The sequence below is a fragment of the Aotus nancymaae genome, unplaced genomic scaffold, assembly GCF_030222135.1.
Source record: "Aotus nancymaae isolate 86718 unplaced genomic scaffold, 86718_ANA_hifiasm-v0.15.2.pri h1tg000028l, whole genome shotgun sequence".
In the NCBI taxonomy this organism is placed as follows: Eukaryota; Metazoa; Chordata; class Mammalia; order Primates; family Aotidae; genus Aotus; species Aotus nancymaae.
Genome location: NW_026988441.1, coordinates 2793126 through 2809582, shown reverse-complemented (window position 1 = coordinate 2809582; position 16457 = coordinate 2793126). Strand labels below are relative to the sequence as shown.

The 16457-nt window shown below is 48.1% G+C and overlaps 1 non-coding gene and 2 pseudogenes across 1 annotated transcript; 1 reads left to right on the top strand and 2 right to left on the bottom strand.

Annotated features, from left to right (window-relative positions):
- The window catches only part of LOC105734485 (zinc finger protein 665-like), a 57857-nt pseudogene that overhangs the window by 37419 nt on the left and 3981 nt on the right, over nucleotides 1-16457 (bottom strand).
- LOC135276675 (cysteine-rich protein 1-like) lies at nucleotides 481-2507 on the top strand (annotated as a pseudogene).
- On the bottom strand, nucleotides 4242-4348 carry LOC135276841 (U6 spliceosomal RNA). The gene has a single exon (XR_010344399.1). It is a non-coding gene; the product is annotated as a U6 spliceosomal RNA (small nuclear RNA).

The following is a 16457-nucleotide window of genomic DNA, read 5'->3' as shown; positions in this document are numbered from 1 at the left end:
TATGTACATCACGTGGTGTTTAAATATAAAAGTATATACTTAATAATAATTGGGGGGGCTGGGCACAATAGCTCGCGCCTGTGATCCCAGCAATCTGGGAGGTGGAGATGGGCAGATCAGCCTTGCCTGACCGCAGGCTGGTCAGGGGTTTGAGACCAGCTGGGCCAACATGGTGAAACTCTGACTGTGCTAAAAATACAAAAATAATTAGTGGGGCATTGTGGTACATGCTTATAATCCCAGCTACTCAGAAGGCTGAGGCAGGAGAATCGCTTGAACCCAAGAGGCAGAAATTGCAGTGAGCCGAGATCGCGCCACTGCAATCCAGTCTGGGAGACAGAGCAAGTCTCTGTCTCAAAATAAATAAATAAATAAAATAATAATAATAATAATAAGTGGAATGAGAATATGGCTCTGAGTCTCACGCCTGCAGCCCGTCCCTCCCTGGCGGCTAACGCCCACACCGGACCCGGAGCCGCCATGCCTACGTGCTCCAAGTGCGACAAGGAGGTGTACTTCACTGAGAGGGTGACCTCTCTGGGCAAGGACTGGCATCAGCCCTGCCTGAAGTGCGAGAAATGTGGGAAGACGCTGACCTCCGAGGACCACGCTGAGCACTACAGCAAACCCTGCTACAACCACCCCTGCTCCATGGCCATATTTGGCCTAAAGGCTTTGGGCAGGGTGAAGACGAGAGTCACACTTTCTTTTTTTTTTTTTTTTTTTTTTTTGAGACGGAGTTTCGCTCTTGTTACCCAGGCTGGAGTGCAATGGCGCAATCTCGGCTCATCGCAACCTCCGCCTCCTGGGTTCAGGCAATTCTCCTGCCTCAGCTTCCTGAGTAGCTGGGATTACAGGCACACACCACCATGCCCAGCTAATTTTTTGTATTTTTAGTAGAGACGGGGTTTCACCATGTTGACCAGGTTAGTCTCGATCTCTTGACCTCATGATCCACCCGCCTCGGCCTCCCAAAGTGCTGGGATTACAGGCGTGAGCCACTGCGCCCGGCGAGAGCCACACTTTCAAGTAAACCGGGTGGCGGAGGCGACATCCTTAGCTGCTCACTGGGCCACTCACTGGCCAGCAAATGCCAGGCCTCGTCCCCAGATGACCGGGGCTCCCTTGTAGCCCTTAATGCCCTCAATAAACCCGAACACTTGGGGGGGAAAAAAAAGGCTCAAATTTTTACAATGAAAATGAAATACTGCTACCATATTTGAAAACAAATATAACCAATTTTATGGAAAACACCCATTTCACAAGCGTCTCCACCAAAACACCACAGTCTCCATCAGCTTATTGTGCTAAGAATGGTTTAATGAGGCTAGGCCCAGCAGCTCACACCTGTAATCCCAGCACTTTGGGAGGCCGAGGCAGGTGGATCACAAGGTCAAGATATCGAGACCATCCTGGTCAACATGGTGAAACCCCGTCTCTACTAAAAACATAAAAAATTAGCTGGGCATGTTGGCGCGTGCCTGTAATCCCAGCTACTCAGGAGGCTGAGGCAGGAGAATTGCCTGAACCCAGGAGGCGGAGGTTGCAGTGAGCTGAGATCACGCCATTGCACTCCAGTCTGGGTAACAAGAGCGAAACTCCGTCTCAAAAAAAAAAAAAACACCTTGTATCATTCATGTCTGTGTATTAACGTTCCATTCTAATTAGTAAGATTTTCGGAGTTAGAAATACAGTAACTCACTCAATTACCTAAACACATAGTATAAAATCAGGCAGAAAAGACTTCCCCTTCAATTCCCATTTTTAGACTGCATTCTATCCTGGGCAATAAAGCAATATTCCCGTTCTCTCTCCCTCTTTCTCTTCCTTTTTCTTCCTCTTCTTCATTCTTTTTTTTTTTTTTTTTGAGACGGAGTTTTTGCTCTTGTTACCCAGGCTGGAGTGCAATGGCGCGATCTTGGCTCACCGCAACCTCTGCCACCTGGGTTCAGGCAATTCTCCTGCCTCAGCCTCCCGAGTAGCTGGGATTACAGGCACGTGCCACGATGCCCAGCTAATTTTTTGTATTTTTAGTAGAGACGGGGTTTCACCATGTTGACCAGGATGGTCTGGATCTCTTGACCTCATGATCCACCCGCCTCGGCCTCCCAAAGTGCTGGGATTACAGGCGTGAGCCACCACGCCCGGCTTCTTTTCTTTTTTCTTTTTTTTCTTTCTCTCTTTCTTTCTTCCTTAAAAAAAAAAAAAAAAAGACTTCCCCTTATCAATCTCCATTTCTAGAATTTACCATGTACTTTGTGCACATTAATGTGTAACTTCCATGGGCAGCTGCTCCACTCCTGCTCTACAGAGAGCTGACGGTGCATCCAGACGTGGCCCCTGAACACTCCCTGCTGCCCAGCAGCCCTGACACCACGGGGCCCACACCCCGTCTCCATCCACGTCTGGGGAGAGCCCTTCCCAGGACCATGCCCAGTGCAGCCTCTTCCCAAGCTCATGTCACTGGGTCACCAGAGATGGAATCTAAGCGAGATGAGAGGGACTGAGGGAAGGCATGGGTGAGCGCCAGCAAACCTGTCAGGCAGGAAGCTTCACACTCAGAGAAGATTCCCAACTGCAAGCAGGAAGGAGACAGAACAGGCCACCGAGAAGATCATCTCACCTGAGGAAGAGCCATCCCTGACTCCTTTGCTTTCCTCTTCCTCTTCCGGGTTTCTTCCTCACGTATCAAGAGTCTTTAAAAGTCAATCCTGAGGCCAGGCGCGGTGGCTCACGCCTGTAATCCCAGCACTTTGGGAGGCCAAGGTGGGCGGATCACGAGGTCAAGAGATGGAGACCATGTTCTGAAACCCTGTCTCTAAAAAAAAAAAAAAAAAAAAATTAAAAAAAAAGTCAATCCTGAATGTTATAAATATGTTTGTTGCTCAGAATCAACACACCCCCTCCCTGTAATACAATGACACATATTAAGGAGACCTCACCCTGAGGAAATATGGTCCCCTTGACTGCCCACTGCACCAGGGCTGATAAACTCCTACATGAAAACTAACTGAATTTTTGAATCCTTTTTTCAGAACCTACTCCCCTCCTGGAGAAGCCCACACACACACCGCATCAGTGGGGAGCTGGGCTGGAATGAGCTCCCCTTCAGGGCACAGACCCAGCCCTCACCAAAGCCCAGGCAGAGGCTGGGTGCAGTGGCTCACGCCTGTCATCCCAGCACTGTGGGAGGCCAAGGCCCCTGGATCACTTGAGCTCAGGAGTTCGAGACCAGCCTGGGCACCATAAGAAAACTCTGTCTCCACCAACAACACAAAAACGTAGCCAAGCGTGGTGCACATCTGTGTCTGTGGTCCTTTTTCTTTTTCTTCTTCAATTCTATGTTCAACAGCGAAAAACGTGGACATCTCACATTTAATTAATTTATATATTTTTAAAAAAATATTGTCATCCCATACATGAGGCCAACAGACATATGAAAAAATGCTCATCATCACTGGTCATTAGAGAAATGCAAATCAAAACTACATTGAGATACCATCTCACACCAGTTAGAATGGCGATCATTAAAAAATCTGGAGACAACAGATGCTGGAGAGGATGTGGAGAAATAGGAACACTTTTACACTGTTGGTGGGAGTGTAAATTAGTTCAACCATTGTGGAAGACAGTGTGGTGATTCCTCAAGGACCTAAAAATAGAAATTCTATTTGACCCAGAAATCCCATTACTGGGTATATAGCCAAAGGATTATAAATAGTTCTACTATAAGGACACATGCACATGTATGTTCATTGCAGCACTGTTTACAATAGCAAAGACCTGGAACCAACCCAAATGCCCATCGATGATAGACTGGACAGGGAAAATGTGGCACATATACACCATGGAATATTATGCAGCCATCAAAAACGATGAGTTCGTGTCCTTTGTAGGGACATGGATGAACCTGGAAACCATCATTCTCAGCAAACTGACACAAGAACAGAAAATCAAACACCGCATGTTCTCACTCATAGGCAAGTGTTGAACAATGAGAACACATGGACACAGGGAGGGGAGCACTACACACTGGGGTCTGTTGGGGAGAAATAGGGGAGGGACAACGGGGGGTGGGAAGGTGGGGAGAGATAGCATGGGGAGAAATGCCAGATATAGGTGAAGGGGAGGAAGACAGCAAATCACACTGCCACGTGTGTACCTATGCAACAATTTTGCATGTTCTTCACATGTACCCCAAAACCTAAAATACAATTAAAAAAAAAAATATATATATATATATATATATATATATATATATATATAATATTGTCAACCTTGCGCAGGGGCCATGCTAATCTTCTCTGTATCGTTCCAATTTTAGTATATGTGCTGCCGAAGCGAGCACTGACATCTCACATTTCAGTCCTGTCTTCCAGTTACAGCTACTTAGAAGGCTGAGGTGGGAGGATCGCCTGAGCCCACGGGGCAGACATTGCAGTGAGCCAAGATTGCACCACTGCACTCCAGCCTGGGTGACAAGAGTGAAACAAGAAAGCAAAGAAGCAAGAACGCAAGGAGGCTGAGATGGGCAGATCACGAGGTAAGGAGCTGGAGACCAGTCTGGCCAACACAGTGAAACCCTGTCTCTACTATAAATACAAAAATTAGCCAGGCATGGTGGCGGGTGCCTGTAGTCCCAGCTACTTGGGAGGCTGAGGCAGGAGTATCACTTGATCTGGGAGGTGGAGGCTGCAGTGAGCCAAGACCATGCCATTGCAGTCCAGGCTGGGTGACAGAGTAAGACTCCATCTCAAAAACAAACATACAAAAAAGGAATAATTTAAACCCACAAAACTTTGTAAATGGGGCCCTGGAGATGCTTGCCCTGGAGCCTACTCCCACCTTGTGCAGTGCTCTCTTGCTTCAGTAAATCCCTGCTTTCGCCCGCTTTGTTCTTTTGTTTGTGTGTGTGTGTGTGTCTGAGGCAGAGTCTCGCTCTATCACCCAGGGTAAAGTGCAGTGGCAGGATCTCAGCTCACTGCAACCTCCACCTCCTGGGTTCAAGTGATTCTCCTGCCTCAGCCTCCTGAGAAGCTGGGATTACAGGCACCTGCCGCCACACCCAGCTAATTTTTGTATTTTTAGTAGAGGTCAGGTTTCACCGTGTTGGCTAGGATGGTCTCAAACTCCTGACCTCAGGTTATCCACCAGCCTTGGCCTCCCAAAGTGCTAGCATTATAAAAACCTGGACATCTCACATTTTAGTCCTGCCTTCTAGCAACAAGAGGGAGAAAATGTGATAACAAGGTTGCCTCCAGAAAGAGCACATTCTCCAGGGGTTGGAACCGGGGAGATGCAGGGCTCAGAATGAGGAAGAAGGAGGTCAGGCGCTCAAAGAGATTCAGAAATTTGGCATGAAAAAGATGGAAACTCCAGGTCTATGCATTGGTATTAGGCTCAACAAAGCTGTCTAGCCAAAGGAATAAGGAATCTCCCATACCATATTTGTGTGCAGTTGGCCAGAAAATGTAATGAGGATAAAGATTTGCCCAATAAACTCTCCTTTTTTTTTTTTTTTATGAGATGGAGTCTTGCTCTGTCATTCAAGCTGGAGTGCAGTGACAGGATCTCAGCTCACTGCAACCTCTGCCTCCCAGCTTCAATCAATTCTCCTGCCTCAGCCTCCTGAGTAGCCGGGATTACAGGTGTATGCCACCATGCTCGGCTAATTTTTTTTTGTATTTTTAGTAGAGACAAGGTTTCATCATATTGTCAAGGCCGGTCTCGATCTTCTGAACTTGTGATCTGCCCACCTCCACCTCCCAAAGTGCTGGGATTATAGGGTGGGCCACCATGCCTGGCTCACCAAATAAGCTGTACATTGTGGTTACCTACGTTCCTGTTACCACTTTTTAAAAATCTACAGTCGCCGGGCGCGGTGGCTCACGCCTGTAATCCCAGCACTTTGGGAGGCCGAGGTGGGTGGATCACGAGGTCAAGAGATCGAGACCATCCTGGTCAACATGGTGAAACCCCGTCTCTACTAAAAATACAAAAAATTAGCTGGGCATGGTGGCGTGTGCCTGTAATCCCAGCTACTCAGGAGGCTGAGGCAGGACAATTGCCTGAACCCAGGAGGCGGAGGTTGCGGTGAGCCAAGATCACGCCATTGCACTCCAGCCTGGGTAACAAGAGTGAAACTCCGTCTCAAAAAAAAAAACAAAAAAAATAAAAATCTACAGTCAATGTGGAGAAGAACAAATCAACAATTGTAAAAAGAAAAATCAAATAAAGTTAAGGCCAGGTACAATGGCTCGTGCCTGTAATCTCAGCACTTTGGGAGGCAGAGGCAGGCAGATCACCAGAGGTCCAGAGTTTGAGACCAGCCTTATCAACATAGAGAAACCCCTTCTCTACTAAAAATACAACATCAGTGGAGCGTGATGGCACATGCCTGTAATTCCAGGTACTCAAGAGGCTGAGGCAAAAGAATTTCTTGAACCCTGGAGGCAGAGGTTTTGGTGAGTCAAGATCACCCCACTGCACTCCAGTCTGGAAACCAAGAGTGAAACTATGTCTCAAAAAAGGAAAAAAAAAAAACAAGTCCAGGTGAGGTGGTTCATGTCTGTAATCCTAGCACTTTGGGAGGCTGACGTGGGTGGATTCCCTGAGATCAGGAGTTCAAGACCAACCTAGCCCACACAGTGAAACCCTAGCTCTATATAAAAAAAAACAAAAATAATAATAATTTTTCAAAGGTACTCTGTAGGTGAAGCACAGTGGCTCATTCCTATAATCCCAGTACCACGGGAGGCCAAGGCAGGAGGATCATTTGGACCCCGGATTTTGAGACCAGCCTAACAACATAGTGAAACCCCATTTCTACAAAAAAAAAAAACAAAAACAAACAAACAAAAAAAAAGTAGTCAGACTTGACGGCTCAGCCTGTGGTTCCAGGATCAGTTAAACCCAGGAGGTCAAGACTTCAGTTAGAGATCATGCCACTACACTTCACCCTGGGTGACAAAGCCAGACCCTGTCTCAGGATATTAATTAATTGATTAAAATTGTTATGTAATAACAGAAAGTAATTTATTTTCCCATTTCACTGCCCCACTTCCTACCCAACTCCGGGAAAAGAAAAGAGAGTGACTCACAACTGAATAAGTCACTGTCCTCTGGCTGAATAGGGATTCCAAGTGGAAGCTAACCCGTGATGCTAAGATTCATAGAATGTACATGTCTTACAGACAGGAATTTTAAAATTCTCAGTCTCATCTGTATAATTTAAATAAGATGTAAGTTATTAGATTATATACTCAGGAGTCAACATATTACAACTAATCACATCCAATGAACTCACACTGAACCCAAAGCACCCTGCCCTTTTTGTCTTTTGAGACAGGGTCTTGCTCTGTTGACCATGCTGGAGTGCAGTGGAATGATCTCCGATCACTGCAGCATGGACTTCCTGGGCTCAAGTGATCATCCTGCCTCTGTCTCCAGAGTAGCTGGGATTACAGCTGTGCACCATCACTCCCGGTGAATTTTTTTTTTTTTTTTTTTTTGGCAGAGATAAATGTCTCACTATGTTGCACAGGCTGGTCTCAAGCTCCTGAACTCAAGTAATCCCCTTGCCTCAGTCTCCTATAGTGCTGGGAATACAGGCATGAGCCACTGCGCCCAGCCCCTCTTTCTTCATTACTATGCTTCGGTTGGGAACCCAACCGTGTGAATGCTTGCAAAGCGAGTTTCACAAGACAGACGGTTTTGAGCCCAGACACAGGGATGCCTGAAAGAGGGAAGTCGAGATAAAAGGAGTCAGGAACAGGCCGGGCGCGGTGGCTCAAGCCTGTAATCCCAGCACTTTGGGAGGCCGAGGCGGGTGGATCACGAGGTCAAGAGATAGAGACCATCCTGGTCAACATGGTGAAACCCCGTCTCTACTAATACAAAAAACTATCTGGGCACAGTGGCGCGTGCCTGTAATCCCAGCTACTCAGGAGGCTGAGGCAGGAGAATTGCCTGAACCCAGGAAGCAGAGATTGCGGTGAGCCGAGATCGCACCATTGCGCTCCAGCCTGGGTAACAAGAGCGAAACTCCGTCTCAAAAAAAAAAAAAAAAAAGGAGTCAGGAACAGAAAAAGGGACTCTAGTTAAAAGATAACCAGACGATTGAAACCAGAAACGCCTGCAGTCACGAGGATCAATGTCTTGATGTAAATGTTGTTTAGGAGCACCAGGAATGACCATTACCCTTTACGACCACTGATTGTGTAGCTACCATCTTTATTGTATAGAGCATGTGATTTAGTGATCTGCTTTTCCTCTTGCACTGACATAAACCAGAGCCTGGAAAATGTATATAATCAAAACCTTTGAGAAATAAAGTCGTTGTTGGAGCACTGACTCCTCAACCCTCCTGACCCCACTTGCCTGTCTTCTTTCCTGTGCGCCCCCCACTCAGGTTGGAATCCTCTTGCTGGCCAAGAGTTCCCAGTAGATGTTTCCCTCCCTAATTCTGCACATCTCTCTCATTCTCCCCTTCTCTCTCTAGCTCTTCCTTTCTTTTCTTTTTCCCTGGGATTCTGCTCCTCACTTTGTACCCCTCTCCTCTCCTGCTGTTTATCCCCTTCTTCCCTCTATTCCTTCTCTTCCACCTCTTCTGCTGCATTTTCATTTATTTAACCTCTCATTGCTTCTTCTCCCCAATCTTGCGAACCTCCTCAATCTCCATGTATTTCCACCTCTTCTCCCATCTCTGTCCCTTCTCTGCTCCCCCTGTTAAATTCTCTCTTCCCTATTATACCACCCTGTCCCCACTCTCTGGCACCCCAGATCCCCAGGTGTTCTCCCTGCTGTGGTTCTCTCTCTGTTCCCCATTAAAACTCGTCCTCTGAATGAAGAGGCCCTCTAAACAGGCTTTGTGTGAGCAACATGGCTGTTTATTCACCTGGGAGGGGGCAGGCTGGGTGTGAAGAGAGTCAGCCGAGGGCGGTGGGATAGGACTTGGTTTTATAGGTTTGTGGTAAGCAGTGGAAAGTTACAGAAGTTACAGATTAGGGTGATTTTTTGCAAGCTGGGAGGGGGTCTTAGGTCTGGAGTCAGGAGGTTGACCAAGGTCAGTTACAAAGTCCAATTGCCTTATCAATTGGGGTGGGAATAAAGAAAAACAGAGAATGTCTCAAAGTAGGCACCACAGGGGTTGATCATTTCTTCCCCTTTTCATGGCCTTCCAATTACTACAGATTTTCCAAGAACTCATCTGGAGTGTCCATACAGGTCACAGAGGTTAACATGGCATCCAGGGCACCGTCAGTTAGCCTAAAAGACCTTATATTCTTCTTGCCACCAGCCGCACTCTGCTCTGTCTGCCCCGGCTCCAAGTCCCTCCTCGTCTCCCTCACTCTGATGAGCCTCCCTCTTTGCTGCCCCATCCCTACCTTGCTGTCCTTTATCTCTCTGTACATCTAGCTTTTCTCTACATTTCTCCAGTTGCTTTATTATTATTATTATTATTATTATTTTAAAGACGAGGTTTCACCGTGTTGGTCAGGCTGGTCTTGAACTCCCGACCTCAGGTGATCAGCCCGCCTTGGCCTCAGAAGTACTTGGATTACAGGCGTGAGCCACCACGCCCGGCCTCCAGTTGCTTTTTTGCTCCTGCTATGTTTATTTATTTATTTTTATTTATTTTTTTTTTTTTGAGACAGAGTCTCGCTCTTGTTACCCAGGCTGGAGTGCAATGGCGCGATCTCGGCTCACCGCAACCTCCGCCGCCTGGGTTCAGGCAATTCTCCTGCCTCAGCCTCCTGAGTAGCTGGGATTACAGGCACGCGCCACCATGCCCAGCTAATTTTTTGTATTAGTAGAGACGGGGTTTCACCATGTTGACCAGGATGGTCTGGATCTCTTGATCTCGTGATCCACCCGCCTCGGCCTCCCAAAGTGCTGGGATTACAGGCTTGAGCCACCGCGCCCGGCCTACTTTGTCATCTCTTATGGGTCTTTGTCATTCTTTTCTCTGTCTCAGGTTTTCTACTGCTCTTTCTCTGTCTCCCGATCCCTTTGGCCCACACAGTCACAGGGGGGTCTGGAGTAGGACACCTGCATCCCAGAGGAGCACACTTTCCAGGAGCTGGAGCTGGGCAGGAAATAACACCCCCTGTCACAGGACAAGCCCCGGGCACCTCCCCCATGCGGGCTCAGGGGACGCGGTGACCGCAGAGGGGAGACTTAGGGATCAGCAGGGTCTGGCACGGGGAGGGAGGTGGGGTGCAACAGCGCCTTAACACAAGGGTGAGGTTTGGGGGATCCCAGGACCAGGCAGAGTACATGGCCTCCCCGGGGACTGGGGCCAAAGAAGGCGAGGGTGGGATGCACTCAGGGTGCGAGAGTGAAGACTTTAAAAAGCGAGGGGCGGGAGGGGTGAGAAAAAGATTTAGAACAGGAAAACTACGCGGTAGGAAGCGTATGCATCGCTCTACAGCAGAAAGACGGGACGGGCCCAGCATCACGGAGACTTCAAACCCCAAAGGAAGCGACTCCCGGACTCTCTCGGGGACGTCTCAATTTGCTCTGGCTGAAGGAAGACGGCCGAGAATTTCCAAGTCTGTGGGGACCCCACGTCCCAGTTACATAAGCGTCGGGGACCTGGGACGCGCAGACTTAATACAAGGCAGAGCGAAACTCACGCGCTGAGGTGGGACCTTCCCGCCGAGCGATCCGCTTCTGAGTTTGCGCGAATCTGTGCGCAGGACGGAAGCCAGGCTTGGGCGGGACCCGCGGGGAAGTGGGCGGGGCCTAGGCGAGGTAGGGGCGGGGCGCGAGGCGGAGAGACCTTGCCCTTTAGAACCGGCAGAGAGCGGGGCGGGGCGCGAGGCGGAGAGACCTTGCCCTTTAGAACGGGCAGAGAGCGGGGCGGGGCGCGAGGCGGAGAGACCTTGCCCTTTAGAACCTGCAGAGAGCGGAGCGGGGCGGGGCGGGGCGGGGCATGGCGGGCTGGGACCCGTGTGTCTCTCGGCCTAACTCCCAGCACCTCTATTTTTCGGGTTTTGGAGGCAAGACTGGCCAGGAAGACTGAGGCATGGTTCAAAAGTCCTGAAATTTTTGGAACAAGGATACAAACTAGAATGTGAAATGCAAAGCCCTGCCTGGGTGGAACGTAGGATTTCATGCTGACCGCCCATAGAACAGAACAGAAATCCTCTCCCTTTCTATTCTCCATTCATTCAGGAGAAAGAGTCCACCCTGTGCTCAGCTTCAGAGACTTCCCCTCGCCTGGGGTGCGGATCGGAGTGCTCAGGCCAGGGAGGAGTGAGATCACCACCCGCTTCTTAAACACAGCAGGAATGAGGGCGTAGGGGCGGAAGCCTGAGTGTCGCAGCTACTCAGGAATCAGCGGCAGGAGTATCGCTGAGCCTGGGGGTCCAGGTTAGCCTGGGCAACTAAGTAACACCCTCTAAAAGAGAGGTCCCTTTCTCGTCCTCTTTTTTTTTTTTTTTAATTTAACACCTCGTCCTCTTTTTTTAGAAATCTTTTTTAAATAAAAATTTTGATGGCGTGACATAGAAATTCGACGTTATTATTTTCTATGTGGATATCCAGTTAGTTATCCCAGCACATTTGCGGAAGCGATCTATATACTTCCTTTTTTTTTTTTTTTTGAGACGGAGTTGCGCTCTTGTTACCCAGGCTGGAGTGCAATGGCGCGATCTCGGCTCACCGCAACCTCCGCCTCCTGGGTTCAGGCAATTCTCCTGCCTCAGCCTCCTGAGTAGCTGGGATTACAGGCACACACCACCATGCCCAGCTAATTTTTTTTATTAGTAGAGACGGGGTTTCACCATGTTGACCAGGATGGTCTCGATCTGTTGACCTCGTGATCCACCCGCCTCAGCCTCCCAAAGTGCTGGGATTACAGGCTTGAGCCACCGCGCCCGGCCTCTTTTTGTTTTTATTTACTTTTCTTTCTTTTTCTTTTTTTTTTTTTTTTGGAACAATATATTTCTCTGTCACCCAGGCTGAAATGTAGTGGCAGCAACACTGGTCACTGCACCCTCATTCTCTGGGGCTAAAGCAATCTTCCTGCCACATCTCCCAACTACCTGGGGCCATAGGACCTCACCACTATGCCCAGCAAATTTTTAAATATTTTGTAGAGTCAGGGTCCCTCTATGATACTCTGAACTCCTGGACTTAAGCAATTCTACCACCTTGGGCTTCCAAAGTGCTGGGATTACAGGGGAGCCACCACACCCATCCAATTGTAATCTCTTTTAGGTGTTTGTTGTTTTTTCCTGAGTGTTCTATCAGGTGTGAATAACAAAGGATGTAAAATAGGCAGTCTTCAAACCTTGGTATTTATTTTCATATAGAGAATAAATATGAGATATTACTAAGGATACTTTGCAGTCAGGTTATTTTGTTTTATGTGGGCCCTGAAGAAAATATAACCAAATTATAAAATTGGCTGGGCGCGATGGCTCACACACATAACCACAGCACTTTAAAAGGTTGACAGGGGAGGATCACCCTGCGGTCAGGAGTTCAAGACAAGCCTGGACAACATGGTGAAACCCCATCTCTACTAAAAATACAAATCTAGCCGGGCGAGGTGTTGTGTGCCTGTAATCTTAACTACTCGGGAGTCTGCCGCAGGAGAATCACTTAAACCAAAGACGCAGAAGTTGCGGTGAGCCGAGGTCACACCACTGCACTCCAGCCTGGGCAGCAATAGCACCACTCCGTCTCAAAAAAAATAAGTGATAAACAGAATAGCATAAAAAGAAGTATAGAAAGTTACATGTATTTAAAAACCTTAGGCTTTTAAAAGCTGTTTTCTCAAGTAATCAAGAAAAAGCCAATAAAAATGTATAAATTATTATTAATTTTTTTTTGGAGACAGAATTGAGATCACACAACTACACTTTGACCTAAATGACAGAGTGAGACTCAGAAAACAAAAATGAAAACAAAAAATTACTAGGCCAGGCGTGGTGTCTCATGCCTGTAATCCCTTTGGGAGGCCGAGGTGGGCATATCACCTGAGGTTAGGAATTCAAGACCAGCTTGGACAACTTGGTAGAACCCCATCTCTACTGAAAATACAAAAAATTAGCCAGTCCTGGTTGGCCGTGCCTGTAATACCAGCTACTCAGGAGGCTGAGGCAGGAGAATCGCTTGAACCTGGAAGGCGGAGGCTGCAGAGAGCTGAGATCGTGCCACTGCCTGGAAGCCTAACAAAGCGAGACTTTGTCTCAAAAAAAAAAAATTACTAATGTCAACCGAAGTTGGAAAGCACCACGAGCTTGCATGTTCACAAAGACATGACCCTCTGATATGGATCCAGACCAAATCCACAGGTTAGAAAGCCCAAGAAACATGAACTCTCAGGCCTTAAGCCTCTCTAAAGATCTCCTGTCCCCTGTGAGGCTAGGGCTACGGCCCTGATGTGTGGTGACGCAGGAACCAGTCCCTATCCTTGGTGAGCTTCAGCACAAGCCCTGAGCCACGAAACCCTGAAATTACCCATGCTTGGCTCTGAACATGGGGCCTCTGAGAAGCACCGAGGCTGTTGGCCCATCAGTGAGTTGGGAACAGTGTGTGCAGTGGCCCCTCAGTTGCTCCATGGCAGCCCCGCCACCACTAACCCCACACAGCTTCACAGCCGACCTGGCCCAGTCTGTCTCCAACCCTCTGCCTAGGTAATGTTTCACCATGCTGACAAGGCTGGTCTCGAACTCCTAACAGTAGGTGATCCGCTCACCTCAGTCTCCCAAAGTGCTGGGATTATAGGCATGAGCCACCACGCCTGGCCTTGATGTCCCTTTTAAAAAATACTGTTGTTGCAAAACTCAAGAGACTGGAGAGAACACTGAGGTCGCAAGAGTTTATGTTAGGTGGACACACGGGTCCCGCTCAGATTCGCCTCCAAAATGGCCGAGCACCCGAGGGAGGAGGCAGGCTCCTTTCAAACTTACGAGGGTGCGAAAAGCACAAAGCAAAAAGCAGTTCTTTCAGAAACAGTCAAAGGCAGTTAATCAACCTTGACATGCCTTGGGACATGCCATATATATATATATATATATATGTTTTGTTTGTTTTTGTTGTTGTTTTCTTTTTTTTTTCTTTTTTTGAGACGGAGTTTCGCTCTTGTTACCCAGGCTGGAGTGCAATGGCGCGATCTCGGCTCACCGCAACCTCCGCCTCCTGGGTTCAGGCAATTCTCCTGCCTCAGCCTCCTGAGTAGCTGGGATTACAGGCACGCGCCACCGTGCCCAGCTAATTTTTCGTATTTTTAGTAGAGACGAGGTTTCACCATGTTGACCAGGATGGTCTCAATCTCTTGACCTCGTGATCCACCCGCCTCGGCCTCCCAAAGTGCTGGGATTACAGGCGTGAGCCACCGCGCCTGGCCTTGCTGTTTTTTAAACGGAGTCTCGCTCTGTTGCCCAGGCTGGAGTGCAGTGGTGCAATCTCAGCTCACTGCAACCTGTCTCCCGAACTCAAAGTGATTCTCCTGCCTCAGCCACAACCACGCCCAGCTTATATTTGCATTTTTAGTAGAGAGGGGGTTTCACCATGTTGGTCAGGATGGTCTCAATCTCTTACCCTCATGATCCACCTGCCTTGGCCTCCCCAGATGCTGGGATTACAGGCTTGAGCCACCACGCCCGGCCTGACATGTCCTGTATTTTAAAAGACATGTTTGCTACTTCCTTTATCTGTGTGGTGGCCTTGCAGCTGTTCCCTAAGAAAAACAGGAACTTACAAAACTCCCTAAGGGATGTGGAGGATAGATCAGGTTAACGTTCTGCAGAAAGGCACAGAGGCAGTTAATATTTGTCTTTAGCTGGGCGTGGTGGCTCACGTCTGTAATCCAAGCACTTTGGAGGCCAAGGCGGGTGGATCACCTGAGGTCAGGAGTTCAAAACCAGACTGACCAACATGGTGAAACCCCGTCTTAAAAAAAATAAAATAATAATAATAATAAAAAAAATTGTCTTTACCTTGTGCTGTGGGGTGGGGGGAACTTTCACAGTTAGCGAAAGTTATTTTCAATTATTTTAATCCCATATTACGTTGTTTTATTAATTTTCCAGTCTTTTTCCCTCTTCACTATAAACCAGGGGTGGTGGCTCAGGCCTGTAATCCCAGCACTTTGGGAGGTCAGGCCGGGTAAATCACCTGAGGTCCCTACTGAATCCCTTGGAATCCCTATTCAGCCAGGGGGCAGTGACTTACTCAGTTCTGAGTCACTTTTTTTTCCTTTTCTAGGGGGCGGGTAGAAACTGGGGCAGTGGGCCAGGCGAGGTGGCTCACGCCTGTAATCCCAGCACTTTGGGAAGCTGAGGTGGGCGGATCACCTGAGGTCAGGAGATGGAGACCAGCCTGGCCAACATGGTGAAACCCCGTCTTTACTAAGAATACAAAGCAAGCCGGACGTAGTGGCACATGCCTGTAATCCCACCTCCTGGGGAGGATGAGGCAGGAGAATCGCTTGAACCTGGGATGTGGAGGTTTCGGAGAGCCAAGATTGGACCATTGCACTCCAGTCTGGACAACAAGAGCTAAATTCCATTTCAAAAAAAGAAAATTACTATGTAGGGCAGGCGCAGCGTGCATCCCTATAATCCCAGTACTTGGAGAGGCCAAGGCAGGAGAATCCTTTGAGCCCAGGATTTTGAGACTAGCCTGGGACACATAGTGAAACCCCATTTCTAAAAAAAAAAAAAAAAAAAACTAAACAAAAACCACAAAAACTAGCTGGGCTTGGTGGCTCATGCCTGAGGTTTTAGCTACTTGAGAGGCTGAGGTATGAGGATTGCTTGAGCCCAGGGGGTCAAGGCTACATTTAGAGGAGATCGCACCACTGCACTCCAGTCCGTGCAATAGAGCCAGACCCTGTCACAAAATATTAATTACTTAAGTATTAAGTAATAACAGAAATTGTTTTTTTTTTTTCCCACTTCACGGCCCCACTTCCTACCCCACCCCACCCTGGGAAACGTGAAGAGAGTGACTCACAACTGAATAAGTCACTGCCTCTGGCTGAATAGGGATTCCACGTGGAAGCTAACCTCCTATGCCAAGCTTTATAGAATATACCTGTCTTACAGATAGAAATTTTTAAATTATCAATTTCATCTGTATAATTTAAACAAGTTTTAAGTTATTACATTATATACACAGAAGTCAACATGTCACAACTAATCATACCCAATGAACTCACCCACTCATCTGAACCCAACATCATCCGCCCCTTTTTTTTCTTCTGAGACAGGGTCTGGTCTGGCTCTGTTGACCAGGCTGGAGTGCATTGGCATGATCTCGGCTCACTGCAGCCTGGATCTCCTGGGCTCCAGTGACTCCCTGCCTCAGCCTCCAGAGTAGCTGGGAGTACAAGTGTACACCGCCATGCCCGGTGAATTTCTTTTTTTCTTTGGCAGAGATGGGGTCCCACTATGCTGCCCAGGCTGGTCTGGAACTCCTGCACTCCGTCTATCCCCTTG